This window comes from Blastomyces dermatitidis, assembly GCF_000003525.1.
Source record: "Blastomyces dermatitidis ER-3 genomic scaffold supercont1.6, whole genome shotgun sequence".
Taxonomy (NCBI): Eukaryota; Fungi; Ascomycota; class Eurotiomycetes; order Onygenales; family Ajellomycetaceae; genus Blastomyces; species Blastomyces dermatitidis.
Genome location: NW_025544779.1, coordinates 4,767,649 through 4,784,121, shown reverse-complemented (window position 1 = coordinate 4,784,121; position 16,473 = coordinate 4,767,649).

The following is a 16,473-nucleotide window of genomic DNA, read 5'->3' as shown; positions in this document are numbered from 1 at the left end:
AAACATAATCTTTTATAAAGTGAATATAAAAGTTACTTGAGTAATCACTTTCATCTCATTCTTATCTCAAGAATCAGTCATCTTATTATTCTTTGTTTTAATATTAAGATTCTTTATCAGTGTTTGCATTATAAGTTGAATCATATAAGTAATGTAGAGAATATAACCTTATTTATTATTTCAGAAATGCAAAGTCAATTTTTGCTTCAAGCTCTTCATTATAGTATAGTTATTCACAGTATTATCAGTTATAATTGTAAGAAGACTGAGACTAATATCTTAATAGTCATTTTTAATCACAGTCATTAATATCTCTACTATATAATTCTCAGTATAATTACTGATTAATAATTTAAATTTAATTAATGTCTCTTGATAAGTTCAGTTCTCATCAATATAATAACATATAACTCTTATAAATGCAAGATTACTTATACTAGTTCATGTATTGACTGTGAGAGACACTCTTTGATGATTCTTCAACTCTGATTCTAGATATTGTATATTAACTTTGTAGTATATCTTAAGATTGAACTGAAGACAGAATCAATATAAAATATAAAGATTTAAATTAAGTATTTAAAGAAGTGTTCAGAATTCAGGGTTTTCAATTGATCAAAGAGAAAGATTCAGAGATATACATATACAAAGTAATTATTCATGAAAGTTATCAGATAAGAGTTGTAAAATCAGAGTGCTGATATATAATCATTTTTACATAATTTTCTTCAAATTAGAAAGTTAGTATTATTAAAAATCATTATCTGATAGAGTAACTTATCAGCTCAGTAGTAATCTTCTGATTATTTTTCTTTTATTATCTGTATTCTGATGACTTCAGATGTCAGAAAATTTCTTCAGAGTTATAATTAGTTTATAATAAATGTTTCTGAATGAAGTTGCAGTGATTATAGTAGAGAGATAACTCTTCAGTAATCTGCAATACAATCTGTTAATAATTATTTCATAGTTCATCTTGATATTTGTGTTAAGTTTTTCATAAATTTTCTGACCTGAAATCAGATGTGAAGAATGAAGTGATTATTCATTATAATTGAAAGAGAGTATTCTGTGTTGAATTATAAATAATATAGACTTTGTGATTCACAGTGATTTCTTGAAGTGTTTATGAATCTTCAATAGAAGTAAAAGAAGTGAAAGAAGTGAATTCAGAAGATATGATAATAATTTAAGAAAGATAATAATTTATTTTCAATAACTGATCACTGATGTGTGTAAGAAGAATTAATATAAGAGAAAATAATCTTATTTCTTAACTTAGTTATAATTTTAGTACTAACTCAGATTGAATATCATTGATGTATAAAAGTAAATAAACAATCTTGATTAATCTCTGTTATATTTCTTGAAATATATTAATATTATGAAAGAGAGTGTTATCAAATTACATTATCAGATAATATCATTAAAAATATATTAATATTATAAATATCAATATTGAAAAAATATTGATACTTATACATTATAGTGATTTGTGAATCATGATAGTTAAATATATATATATATATATATCATTTCTGACTTGATTACAACTTGTACAATAATTTTTGAAAACTTAAAATCAATTTTAATTATTAATAATTATGAACTTAAACTTATAACTAACTAATATAAAAAGAAAAAAATCTACTTTTTCTCTTTCTCATTCTTCTTATCATTTTTCATAATTCACTTCTTATTCTTCTTCTTCTTCTTCTTCTTCTTATATGAGATAATAATCATCTTAAAATCTCTCTTCACTATCTTCTCAGAAAAGATTTCTCACTGCTCTCTCTCAGTCAGATTAATCTGTGCTTCAAAATCTCACATTTTCTGATCTGCTGTCTCAGATTTCACTTCAGTGATAAGCAGATTAACATGCTCAGAGAGTAGAGCTACTTTCTCAATATTCTAAATCATGAAGTATATTCAAGATCTGAACAAGATTTTAATTCTCTTCTTCTCTGCCAGCTTCTGCTAATCAATTAGAGAATAGAAGTATTATTAAAAATTATTATCTCTTAATAAATAAAAAACTTATCAGTTTTGACTTCTTTATCTTCTACTTTAACACTCTCTTAATCTTCTTCTACTACTGTTTATTTATAGTAATACTCTTCTTCTCTCTCTCTCTCTTTATCTTGAATTCAAATCATTCTCAGAACTTCTTCTAATCTTACTGCTACTGTATAAGACTCTTCACTGTCTTCTTCTTCAATCTCTTACAGATGATGTCATCTGTATTATTTCTATACTTAGTTCAGTCTAAATCTATCAGAAGTGTTACTTAAAATTGTTATTATTCTACTCTCTTACAGAGCCTCTTCAAGACATTATAATATGTTTTATGATCTGTCTTTTCTTACTTAAACATCTTCTTCTTCTCTTTCTTCAATCTGTATTAGTACTCACGCGTCTTGATGATCTGCAGAACTGCAGAATATTTAAAGAGAGATAATATAATTAATTTCAATAAGTGTTGAAGAGAGATGAAGACAGAAGAGACAGTCAGAAATTATTATTATTATTATTCTTCAATTATAGATGTATGCAGTCAGAGACTATGACATCTACCTGAGAACTTTAGTTCTCAGGGTTTTTTCTATGTCTGTAAAGTTACCTATTGTACATTCATCAATTTCAGATATGCAAAATCAGAAAATTCCAGCCCAGAATACAAAAACTGTTTACAAATTGCAGTGTTTTAACATCTTTTGATACTTTGAAACCATTTGACAATATCATGACAAAAGAAAAGAGAGAAAGAACACAGTCTCAAAGATAGACACATTAAATAGATAGATAGAAAGAAACTGAAAGGAAAAGATACAGAAAAAGATAAAGTAAAGAGAGACTATAATAAAACAAATTATTAAAAGAGAGTGTATAGCTGTTTTAACAGACTATATCTGATTGATTACCTCCTCTTCATATTCAGATAATTCTGAATTTAGCCATTTTCTTATAGCTGCTTGAGTTTCTGATAGAAAGTCTATTAAGTATTTAATTCCTGTCTCAGTTGAGAATAAGAATCTCATATTTAATTGATTTAAATCATACTTCTCTTTCAATCTGGCTCTGAGACTATTGTATAATGCACAGTGCATTATAATATGCTCAGGATTCTCATTTGTATTGCAGAATGAGCATTCTATTGAGTCAAATCTATCATCAAATCTTTGTATATAAGATTTGAAATAGCCATGTCCTAGTTTCAGCTGTATTATAGATGAGAATATTTTCTTTTTACATTTAATTGAACAAGATTTCCACTTGGATTTTGTTTCAAATCTTGAATAATGTATACTCTTCTTTTGTTTCTGCCAGCTTTCATTCCACTTATCTAAACAAGATTCTTTTATTTTTCTCTTTATAAAAGACCAGGACACAATTTTTTGAATAGATCTGCTTAATTCTGCACCCTTTTTTACAGCTGAATCAGCCAATTCATTGCCATGAATATTCATATGAGCAGGAACTTATTGCAGATGAATTCTCAGCTTTAATGTTCTTCTCTTTTGAATTTTTAAAACAGAGTTTAAGATCAGTTCAAGATTCATTTGATCATTATAAATCTGACTATTTCTAAGTCTTTTTAAAGCAGCTTGACTATCAGAGAATATCCATGTCTCTTTCAAACAATTTCCTCTTTTATGAGATTTTATTTCAATGAGTTTGAAAGCTTTCACTATTACAAATAGTTCAGCATCAAAGACTTCACATTCAGAGCCTAGATTCCAGAAATCTGAGATAAAATTAATATTATCTTCAGTATAAGCAATGTCTGTGTCTAATCTATTCAAGTTCTCATTTTTTGAGTCATCTGAATAAATCAGAATAGAGTCTTTTATATTGATTGTAGAAATTCTCTTCAAATGCTGTTCATATTCTTTCTCTTTTGATAGTTCACTTATTTGTAAGTCTATAAGAGATTCAAGCTTTTTTCTCCAGAGAGATAACTTCTCATGATCAACTTTTTCAACATTTAAAGAAGAAAATTGATTTTTAATCAGAGAGCATAGTCTGTACAGTTGAGAAGACATTTTCTTTGAAGAATTATTTTCATTTCAATCAAGAAATCTATTTCAATCCAGTTCATTTCCAGAGTTAATTGATGAAAATGAAGAAGAGACTCTTTCTCTGATTATATAATTTGAGCTCATCTTTACAACTCTCAGAGCATAGTTTATACAGGCCTTTTCAAATCTAATAGCAGGAGAAGGAATTGAAGCTTCAATTTTCATTGCTTTAATAGAAGATGATTTAAATACTCTCAGAATTCTTCTCAAGGCTCTGTTTTACAGACTTTGAAAGAGTTCAGTGAAATTCCCTTGATTATTTCATCAAACTTGAACTTCATAATCAGCTACTGATGTAATACAGGCTATATATAACTGTCTCATAGCCTGGAAGAATAGACCTCTCTCTGTATTTGATAGTCTGATTATATTATTCAATAGTCTTTCTGCCTTGACAGTTCTTTGTTGAATATGATATTTAAAATTCAACTTGAAGTTTAACCATACTTCTAATTATTTGACATTTACACTGGGTTTAATCTCTCTATTTAAAAGAGTTAGAGATAGTTCTTTCTCATTGAATCTAGAAAAGAAATGAATTAACTCAGTTTTATTCATATCAAATTGAATTTAATTAATATCTGCTCTAACAAAGATTTTCTTTGCAGCTTCTTTAATTACTTTCAAATTCTCTTTGATAGTTTTTGAGCTGTAGACTAGATCAATATCATTCACATAACTCAGAGATCACACTATTCTCATATTTCTATTCTTGAATAGATATGCAGTGTATATTGCAAATAAAATGAGTGAGATTGAAGACCCCTGTGATACTTCTATTTTTATCTCAGTCTTGTCTTATTTCATTTCATTAAAGAAGAGTTGTATAATTCTTTTAGATATAAAACAGTTAACTCATTTTATTAGAGAAAGTGACAGTTTTAATATCTTCAATGTCTGAATTAACTTTGACTTTGAAACATGATCAAATGCTTCTTTTATATTAATAAAAACTGCAGTTGAGACCAGACTCTCATACTTTGCTATTTAAATATTATGAACAACTGAGAGAACAGTGTCAATTGCAGAACACTGTTTTCTATCTCTCATTTATTCACTGAATAAAAGAGAATCATCTATAGAGCTTATAAAAGATAGTTGAGTAGCTATTATCTTTTCTAAAACCTTTTCTAGGCAGTTCAATAGAGATATTACTCTATATGACTTAGAAATTGAAGTTTTTCTATTAGGTTTTGCAAGAATCACTTCAGTGGCTTCTCTTCAGTATTCAGAATGATATTCATTTTTCAAGAGATTGAAAAAGAGCTTAAAATATTCATTCTTTAAGTAGGAATATATATTTTGAATAATTAAGTGATTAATTGAATCAGAACCTGCAGCAGTTTTAACAGAACTTGAGAAGATAGCTGACTCTAATTCATCTTATGTAAGATCAGACCATTCTCAGTCATTTTCATCAATGTAGTTAAGAAGTAATATATTCTCTTCCTCTGAATCTGAATCTGAATCTGATGAGTTCTGAAAGAGAATTCTTATAAAAGCTTGACATTTTTTCTTAAAAGAGTTTGCTGTATATAATTCATTCTGAAACTTATATTCTAGAGCTGAAAGTTTTGCTACACTTCTTATTTTAGTATAGTTAAAAGCTTTAAAAACTTTCTTCTCTTATGCTTCTTCAAGAAATTTATTCCAGCAGTCTGTTTTAGCTCTTTTAATATCTGAAAAATATTCATTTCTGACAGCTTTGAACTCTTCATCAGATATTACATCATTCTTTCAATCTCTTCTAGCAGTAGCTAATTCTTTCCTTTTAAATGAGATATTCTCATTTCATCAAGGTTTTGAATACTTAGAAGATTTTCTTTTTGAAATATTATCTCTAACACTTGTTAGAATAATAGATGTAATAAGCTTCACTCTATTCTCAAGTATTTCATTTGACTACGGGCGCCAGTCACCCGCAGGATGCATCTTAAGCTAATTACATTTAACCCTCTATAATTAACCGACCACCGCGTCCATCCTCTCGGGCCAGCCACTAATTTCCAGGGGCGTTAGTTAGTGGCTGCCACTGCTCACTTAGTACATACCAAGCTTCCGGTTGCTGATCTCAGCCTCATTAGATGTTCATAGACCTATCAATCAGCTGTTGTAGCCTCGCCCTGTGTTAGAGACTAATCATAGACTTGATGACTGCAGTCCTCTCTGTCAGTATTAGAGCTTGACAGAGAGCTTGCAGACTCTAGTCTATCAGAGTGCTCTGTCTAGAGCCTAGATATGTGTCTAGACCTGCTAGTCAGATGATTTTCAAAATCATTCTCTGTATTTGAGAAGAAGCTAGGCTCTGATGACAGCTCTAGTTAGAGACTCACTTAAGTAGTGTATAATCACTACATTAGGCTTGGCTCTATATTGTTAGAACCTTGACAGGTGCACAGTAGAATAGTGAGACATTGACATCTCATATCAGCTCTGATGAGTGTTTGCAGAATCTTGCTTAACTAGTGACTTGGCTTGCAGTAGAGTGTTCTACCCCACACCAAGTCTTACTAATTAGGCTCAGTCTCTATTACATGAGAGCTTTCATGAGTAAGAAGTGACAGGTGCCAGTGATGGGATTCGAACCCACGCATCTCTAATGTGTGCGGCCTTGATTACCAGTCTTATTAACTGAGTCACACTGATGACAGTCAGAAATAATATAATAATAATAATGATAATGATGATGATGATGATAATAATAATAATGATAATAGTGATAATGTTGATAATAATAATGATAGTGATGATAATAATGATAATAATAATAAAAGAAGAAGTGCATTGAAATATATTACTAACTTATTAAATATAAAGAGATAAAGAAAATATTAACAGCTTTCAGAGATATATAGAAACAGCTACAGTGTTTCATAGTAATATTATCTTTATTTAATATATACAGTGTTAATATTCTTTGTATGTAGTTATTATATAATCTATATCAGAGATATATGTAGAAAACAGATCTTTATTACTAGAGAGAATAATTGCAGTAATTCTCTGTTTTTATATTATAAAGATAAGTTATTCTTATTTCTTTCTTCTCTTTTTTTTCTTCTTCTTTAACTCATTACTAAGTTCAAGCTAATATGAAAACTATTAAAACACTCTTAGAAATTCTCAAATTAAAGAGTATAGACTAATTAAATTTTAAATACAGAAGAATTAAATTATATTTAATATTACTAACTATTTATCTCTCTCTTAATAAAATCACAGTCATGTCTTTTTTTTCTCTCTCTCAAATAAAATATGATCTGTGAAAAGTAAGTATCATATCAGACTATAATAATCAATATAACCTCAGTATATAGAGCTGTATATACACAGTACATGCTGAACTGAGAGACTGTGTAGATTATAAATTAGTATCAGTATCTCAGAAAGAGCTGTACAGTGTGAGAAAGCTGTAACTCTCAGCTATATACATAGAGAATAAATTATTACAGTAAGTGCATGTGTATTGTATGAAAATAATACTTTTTAATAATACTCAGTCTCTGATATTATGAAAATAGAGTCTCTCTGTGAGATCTGTTTTTATCAGAAGTCAGAGAATCTTATATTTCTTAAGACTATCTTCATCTGTCTTATCTGTGAAATTAATGAGAGAAATTATTATCATTATTATTATTATTCTTTCATTATACTCATATACAAGTGGAGCTTATAATGAGTTCTTGCATGATGTTAAATACAGGCCAAGTGTTGGTTATATAGGAGAAAATACAGGTGTTGAGACCATGTCAAGATAACAAGAACATACGAAATACAAAGAAGTGATAATTAGATACATGCGATAATAACTTCTCAGCTCAGAAACATAGAGTGATTTTATTGAAGTGATTTATACACCTCTGTATTTATTAGAAACCTGAGGTGCTTGAGTTCCGGATTTAATGTATCCCCTGCGGGTTTCAAACCCACACACCTTGGTTTCTCATGTCAAGGTGCTATCAGGTGGCCGCATTAATCATTCAGTCACTGAGATGAGAGAAATCATTGATTTCAGCATTCTGTTCTTGATATTATTTAAGTGACAGCAGAGTTCACTCTGATCACACTTTTTAAGTGTATATTTTCTAAATATTCACATTTATACAGATATATACTGATTATTTATTAGATGATGTTAAAATAATGACTTTTTACAGCTGTGTTACTCTTACTATGAGAAATACATGATTAATAATAAATATTATAAGAAGTAAGTATTTTAAAAGTACTGTGACTCTGTGATCTTGATTTTTTTTATTTTTATTTTTTATTTTTTTATTTTTCTTTTCTTTTTTTTTCTTTCTCTTTTTTTTTATTCATTCTGATTTTTTCTTATTTTTATTTTATTTTTTGTTTTTTATTTTTTTTTTATATTTTATATTTTTTTTATAATTAAAATTATATAAATTATAATCTGTGTTCAGAAAAGTAATAATATTTAATAATACTTTCTATTGAATTTTCAATAAATAAGCACTATATTATGATATTATATAAGTGAGAAGTGATTTTATAGTCTTATTTAATGTCATTCTCAATAATGAAATCAGAATGAAAATATAACTAAGAATTCAAATATATTCTTTATTCAGAACTAGATTTTTATTTAAAAAGTGAATCTGAGATCTTTAATATTTGAAATAATGTGATTTGAAATCAATATAATGAATACAAATTATAATCAGAAGTAATACTTTTAAACAATATAATAACTATAAAGTTTGATTCTGATCTCAGACACGGTCACACAGTCAGTCTAGTCACACATGATATAAGTAATTTCTTTATTATTACATTCTTCAAGTTCTCAATTAATTCTTTAACATTGAGATCATGATTATTAGCAGACACAGATCTGTTAACATGTGAAGATTTTATATAAATTAAAATAAATATATTAGTATCTGCTGTTATATAAAATAATCAGAAAAACATTATCAGATACCTGCTGAAGAAGAGAGAGTTAGAGATGTATAAGAAAATAAAGAAGATATATTATTCATAATAGTATATTCTAATAATTGTTAGAAGATAAACAAGGTCTGATCATTTTTTACAATACATTACACTTACTGCTAATAAACTGCCTGATATAGACACTATGAGAATGCTTGTTATAAGTAGACTGACCGTGTGACCGTGTCTGAGACCAGAATCAGATTTTTTAATAGTCTTATTATCAATTTGACTGACCTCATTACACAGTTTTAACATTAGATAGTAGTTTCATACTGTCTCAGTAAGACTTACTGTCTACTCTTATCACATTTTTCAAATAAGATCATGATTTTCACTTCTCAATTTAAATTATTTTTATTGCTTTAAATGACTTTAAATCTCATTTGAGCATTATCAAAAAGTGTTACTTTTTAAAAAATTAAAAATAGTCTAAAAAAAACCTTAAAATGTCTAAAAATAGTAACTTTATGTCAAGAATGAAACTAAATGAGATCAAATGAAATCACTTTCTCATTTTTTTCAAGTCATGATTTCATTTTAAGATCTGATATATAGTCACTTTACCTGTTTTTTTGATAGCCAGTCCCAGCGGGATTCACGCCAAGAAATGTATGAGATTAGATCAAATGAGATCAAACATGAAATTCATAATCTCAGCGGCCAGTCTAGTTGTAAGAACAGAAGATCATTGCCAGAAAATTATATAATGTAATAAATGAATAACAGATAGAAGAAGTAACAGAAGAAAAAATAGAAATCTTGAATGAAATAATAATATTCAATAATGATAATAATGAAGAAGATAATTGAAGAATGAAAAAAGTTAGTAAATGAGTGATATAATATAGTGAAAGTTTCTTTGTAAGAGTATACACAGAATACTAGCTGAATCAGAGATAGATCACATAATTGTGAACACTAGTAGTGTACTAATTCACATGAAGCTAGAGTATATAACATGATTATATGAGTGTGACTGAATCTGATGAGAAAGAATGTAATTTGAAAGAATGTACAACTATTGAATAATAACACAGCTGCTTCTGAACTTGCTTACAAATGTAAACAGGTCATAGCAGCCATCAATTAATTTAGTGTATAATATATAAGAAGCCGGCGTACGCCGTTAATTATATGCTGACTTAAGCAACCTTTGAATCACAGTTTTCTATCTTAATATCAGTAAAGAAAAAGACCTTATTATATACTATATAAGAAAGAGTCTTATTAAAACTGTGTCTAAGTTGAGTAAGTTAGAAATTTTATATTTTTTCAGTGACTGTCTCATTTCAGAGAATACTGAATTATTAAATAAAGTCTCATACACTGAATAGCTGTAGTCTGTGCAGAGTCTCTTTCTTCACAGCTTTTATACTGAGAGCTGATATTTATTCATCTCTGTATCTGAACTGATGATAATGATACTACAAAGCTTATCACAGAGACTATCAGCTGACATTATAATTGAAGAATAATTATATTCTAAAAATACAGCTCACTAGAAACAGCTCATGCTGCAAGAAGGTGACTTCAGATTCAAGACTGTGAGTAGAAAAAGAAAGAACTCTGAAGAGCTTCAGTGAGAGAGAAATAAATTTTTTAATCTCACTCAGTTATCTTTGAGTTAATAAGAATCTCTCAGTGAGTTTCAGTCTCACAGCAGTGTAAGATGAGAAGTAGAAAAGAAATTGAAAGAAAGATGAATTCAAGAGAGAAGAGAGTTCTCTATATACATCAGAATATAAAAGACTGTTACAAAATACTCATCTCAGATTACACTCTTCAGACATTGAAGCATAGTGCAGCATTTAATAATATCTGAGAATAAAATCTGAAAATAGAACTTATGCAGTAACAGCATCTCTTTCATGACTGTTGTATACAAATTACTATTAAGAGAGAGAAGTGATAAGAGAGTGAGTATTATTCAACTATAGCTTTGTACAGTTAACTCTCTGAAGAGAAAGATAAGAGTGTAGTCAGATAAGATTATTTTCAACTGTTTATTAAAAACTGTTGATAAATAGCTTGAAGAGACAGACTGTCTTTTATAATTAATTATAATATCACTTTTATATACATGAATAAGTATTACATCTCACTCTTCAGAGCTATAGATACTATTATAATATCAGTAGATTTAACTGTATACATTTCTCTCTCTTATTTCTGAAGTATAGATACTTACTGACACAGTACTAATTCTGTTCTTGCTAAAAAACATCTCTTTATCTCTGATCAGAGTCAGTGCTTCTTCACTATACTTAGAAGCTGTACATTCTTCTCAGAAAGTTATTATTATAGCTTGTCTCTGTGACTCTTTCTCTTCTTATCACACTCACACTGAGTTTCTCTGATCTTGTGAGAAGCAGAGTGACTGACTGATTACATACTCTTATCTCTTCATATTATCAGTACTGAGTCAGATATACAACTTATCAAAGTATCTTTAAATAGTTAAGAAAGAAACTGCAGATACTTATTAAGCTACAGTAATAGAAAATGAAAGTAAAGATCTGTGAAGAAATCTTTTATAGATAATATAAAGATAATATAAAACTGTTTTACAGCTGATTTTTCTAACTACTATAACTCTTACTTATATCTTCTAATCTATTATTATTATTATTATTATTCTTCAATTATAGATGTATGCAGTCAGAGACTATGACATCTACCTGAGAACTTTAGTTCTCAGGGTTTTTTCTATGTCTGTAAAGTTAACTATTGTACATTCATCAATTTCAGATATGCAAAATCAGAAAATTCCAGCCCAGAATACAAAAACTGTTTACAAATTGCAGTGTTTTAACATCTTTTGATACTTTGTAATCATTTGACAATATCATGACAAAAGAAAAGAGAGAAAGAACACAGTCTCAAAGATAGACACATTAAATAGATAGATAGAAAGAAATTGAAAGAAAAAGATACAGAAAAAGAAAAAGTAAAGAGAGACTATAATAAAACAAATTCTTAAAAGAGAGTGTATAGCTGTTTTAACAGACTATATCTGATTGATTTCCTCCTCTTCATATTCAGATAATTCTGAATTTAGCCATTTTCTTATAGCTGCTTGAGTTTCTGATAGAAAGTCTATTAAGTATTTAATTCCTGTCTCAGTTGAGAATAAGAATCTCATATTTAATTGATTTAGATCATACTTCTCTTTCAATCTGGCTCTGAGACTATTGTATAATGCACAGTGCATTATAATATACTCAGGATTCTCATTTGTATTGCAGAATGAGCATTCTATTGAGTCAAATCTATCATCAAATCTTTGTATATAAGATTTGAAATAGCCATGTCCTAGTTTCAGCTGTATTATAGATGAGAATATTTTCTTTTTACATTTAATTAAACAAGATTTCCACTTAGATTTTATTTCAAATCTTGAATAATGTATACTCTTCTTTTGTTTCTGCCAGCTTTCATTTCACTTGTCTAAACAAGATTCTTTTATTTTTCTCTTTATAAAAGATCAGAATATAATTTTTTGAATAGATCTGCTTAATTCTGCACTCTTTTTTGCAGCTGAATCAGCCAATTCATTATCATGAATATTCATGTGAGCAGGAACTTAATGTAGATGAATTATCAGCTTTGATGTTCTTCTCTTTTGAATTTTCAAAACAGAGTTTAAGATCAGTTCAAGATTCATTTGATCATTATAAATCTGACTATTTCTAAGTCTTTTTAAAGCAGCTTGACTATCAGAGAATATCCATGCCTCTTTCAAACAATTTCCTCTTTTATGAGATTTTATTTCAATGAGTTTGAAAGCTTTCACTATTGCAAATAGTTCAGCATCAAAGACTTCACATTCAGAGCCTAGATTCCAGAAATCTGAGATAAAATTAATATTATCTTCAGTATAAGCAATGCCTGCGCTCAATCTGTTCAAGTTCTCATTTTTTGAGTCATCTGAATAAATCAGAATAGAGTCTTTTATATTGATTGTAGAAATTCTCTTCAAATGCTGTTCATATTCTTTCTCTTTTGATAGTTCACTTATTTGTAAGTCTATAAGAGATTCAAGCTTTTTTCTCCAGGGAGATAACTTCTCATGATCAACTTTTTCAACATTTAAAGAAGAAAATTGATTTTTAATCAGAGAGCATAGTCTGTACAGTTGAGAAGGCATTTTCTTTGAAGAATTATTTTCATTTCAATCAAGAAATCTATTCCAATCCAGTTCATTTCCAGAGTTAGTTGATGAAAATGAAGAAGAGACTCTTTCTCTGATTATATGATTTGAGCTCATCTTTACAACTCTCAGAGCATAGTTCATACAGGCCTTTTCAAATCTAATAGTAGGAGAAGGAATTGAAGCTTCAATTTCCATTGCTTTAATAGAAGATGATTTAAATGCTCCTAGAATTCTTCTCAAGGCTCTGTTTTGCAGACTTTGAAAGAGTTCAGTGAAATTCCCTTGATTATTCCACCAAACTTGAACTCCATAATCAGCTACTGATGTAATACAGGCTATATATAACTGTCTCATAGCCTGGAAGGATAGACCCCTCTCTGTATTTGATAGTCTGATTATGTTGTTCAATAGTCTTTCTGCCTTGACAGTTCTTTGTTGAATGTGATATTTAAAATTCAACTTGGAGTTTAACCATACTTCTAACCATTTGACATTTACACTGGGTTTAATCTCTCTATTTAAAAGAGTTAGAGATAGTTCTTTCTCATTGAATCTAGAAAAGAAATGAATTAACTCAGTTTTATCCATATCAAATTGAATTTGATTGATATCTACTCTAACAAAGATTTCCTTTGCAGCTTCTTCAATTACTTTCAAATTCTCTTTGATAGTTTTTGAGCTGTAGACTAGACCAATATCATCCACATAACTCAGAGATCACACTATTCTCATATTTCTATTTTTGAATAGATATGCAGTGTATATTGCAAATAAAATGAGTGAGATTGAAGACCCCTGTGATACTTCTATTTTTATCTCAGTCTTGTCTTGTTTCATTCCATCAAAGAAGAGTTGTATAATTCTTTTAGACATAAAACAGTTAATCCATTTTATTAGGGAAAGTGGCAGTTTTAATATCTTCAATGTCTGAATTAACTTTGACTTTGAAACATGATCAAATGCTCCTTTTATATCAATAAAAACTGCAGTTGAGACCAGACCCTCATGCTTTGCTATTTGAATATCATGAACAACTGAGAGAACAGTGTCAATTGCAGAACACTGTTTTCTATCTCTCATTTGTTCACTGAATAAAAGAGAATCATCTATAGAGCTTATAAAAGATAGTCAAGTAGCTATTATCTTTTCTAAAACCTTTTCTAAACAGTTCAATAGAGATATTACTCTATATGACTTAGAAATTGAAGTTTTTCTATTAGGTTTTGCAAGAATCACTCCAGTGGCTTCTCTCCAGCATTCAGGATGATATCCATTTTTCAAGAGATTGAAAAAGAGCTCAAAATATTCATTCTTTAAGTAGGAATATGTATTTTGAATAATCAAGTGATTAATTGAATCTGGACCTGCAGCAGTTTTAACAGAACTTGAGAAGATAGCTGACTCTAATTCATCTTGTGTAAGATCAGGCCATTCCCAGTCATTTTCATCAATGTAGTTGAGAAGTGATATATTCTCTTTCTCTGAATCTGAATCTGAATCTGGTGAGTTCTGAAAGAGAATTCTCATGAAAGCTTGACATTTTTCCTCAAAAGAGTTTGCTGTATATGATTCATTCTGAAACTCATATTCTAGAGCTGGAAGTTTTGCTACACTTCTTGTTTTAGTATAGTTAAAAGCTTTAAAAACTTCCTTCTCTTGTACTTCTTCAAGAAATTTATTCCAGCAGTCTGTTTTAGCTCTTTTAATATCTGAAAAATATTCATTTCTGACAGTTTTGAACTCTTCATCAGATATTACATCATTCTTTCAATCTCTTCTAGCAGTAGCTAATTCTTTTCTTTTAGATGAGATATTCTCATTCCACCAAGGTTTTGAATACTCAGAAGATTTTCTTTTTGAAATATTATCTCTAACACTTGTTAGAATGATAGATGTAATAAGCTTCACTCTATTCTCAAGCATTTCATTTGAGATATCTTGACCAGAATTCCAATATAGCTCATTCTGTCTTTCAGATTTTAACAGTTTTATGCTTTCTTCAACTGCTTTTCAATCAGCTTTTTCAAAGTTATACTGATTAGAGAGAAGAGAATTTTCACTCATTTGTTTTTCACTCAGTTCAATATCAAATTGAATAATCTCATGACCTGATCCTGATGTCTTATTTGAATCAATAAACCAGTTTACAAGTCTTCTTTCCATTAGATTTTGTGACATGAATGTTAGATCTATAATAGACTTCTGTTTCATGCCTTTTCTAAAGAATGTTTGTTGATCAGACTTATTAACCAAATCTATTGAATGCTCAAAGGTTCATTCAACCAGATTATCAGCTCTCACTGCTCTCTTGCATTCTGAATTTCATCAGGGATGATGTGCATTGAAATCTCCTGCAATTATAGAGTTTCTTGATGAAGTTATATTCAGAAATCCTCTATCAATTATCCAGATATTGTTATTTTCCTTCAATGACTTTTCATTATAGATATTTATGAGCTGTATAGTATCAAACTCATTTTCTTTATCTATAATATCACCCACCAGAATATCAGGGTCAGACATGATATCAAATCTTAGATTAAATTGATATCTTGATCTCTTTCTTCCATAGATCACTACTCTTGACTTTATCTCAGACTTTTGAGGTAAAAAGCAGTAGTAGCTTGAATGAGAAATGACATATTTTTGCTCAGCATCAAAATTCGGCTCCTGAAGCAGTATAAAATCAACTTTTTGTTCAAATGTAATTTGAAGACAAGAATAAATGCAATTTGAGTTTCTATCCACATTATTTTGAATAAATGTGATTTTTGAAGAGTTTTTAAACTTTTTTTGTTGTTTTTGTTGTATATTCATACTAAAAGAGAGTAGAGAAGAATCTAATCACTACTATCAGATAGTAGATTATAACTGTTCTGAAAAGTAGGAATCTCAACTGCTTGCATTATATCTAGTTTATCACCAGAGTTATTTCTCAATTCTCTAATCTTAACAGGAGTTTGAGGATTCAAATTCTGTTTACATTTTGCTGAAGAATTGAAGTTTGAAGACTTAGATAATTGAGAGTTTCTTCTTTTTGAGCTTGCAGTTGTGAGTTTACTGGCTTGACTCTTCTCTTCAGTTCTAGATTGACTTTGAGCTTTATCTTTTCTCCAGTTCTTTTGAGTTCTAGAAGCAAACATACATTCTTTAGAGCTAGATGCATGTTTTTCTTTGCAATTAGAGCACTTAAGCAGAGTATATTGACAAATTTCATCTCTTTTTGAGCATGTTTCACATTTATACTCACTAGTTTTGTGATCTCTGGCACAGAATGCATAT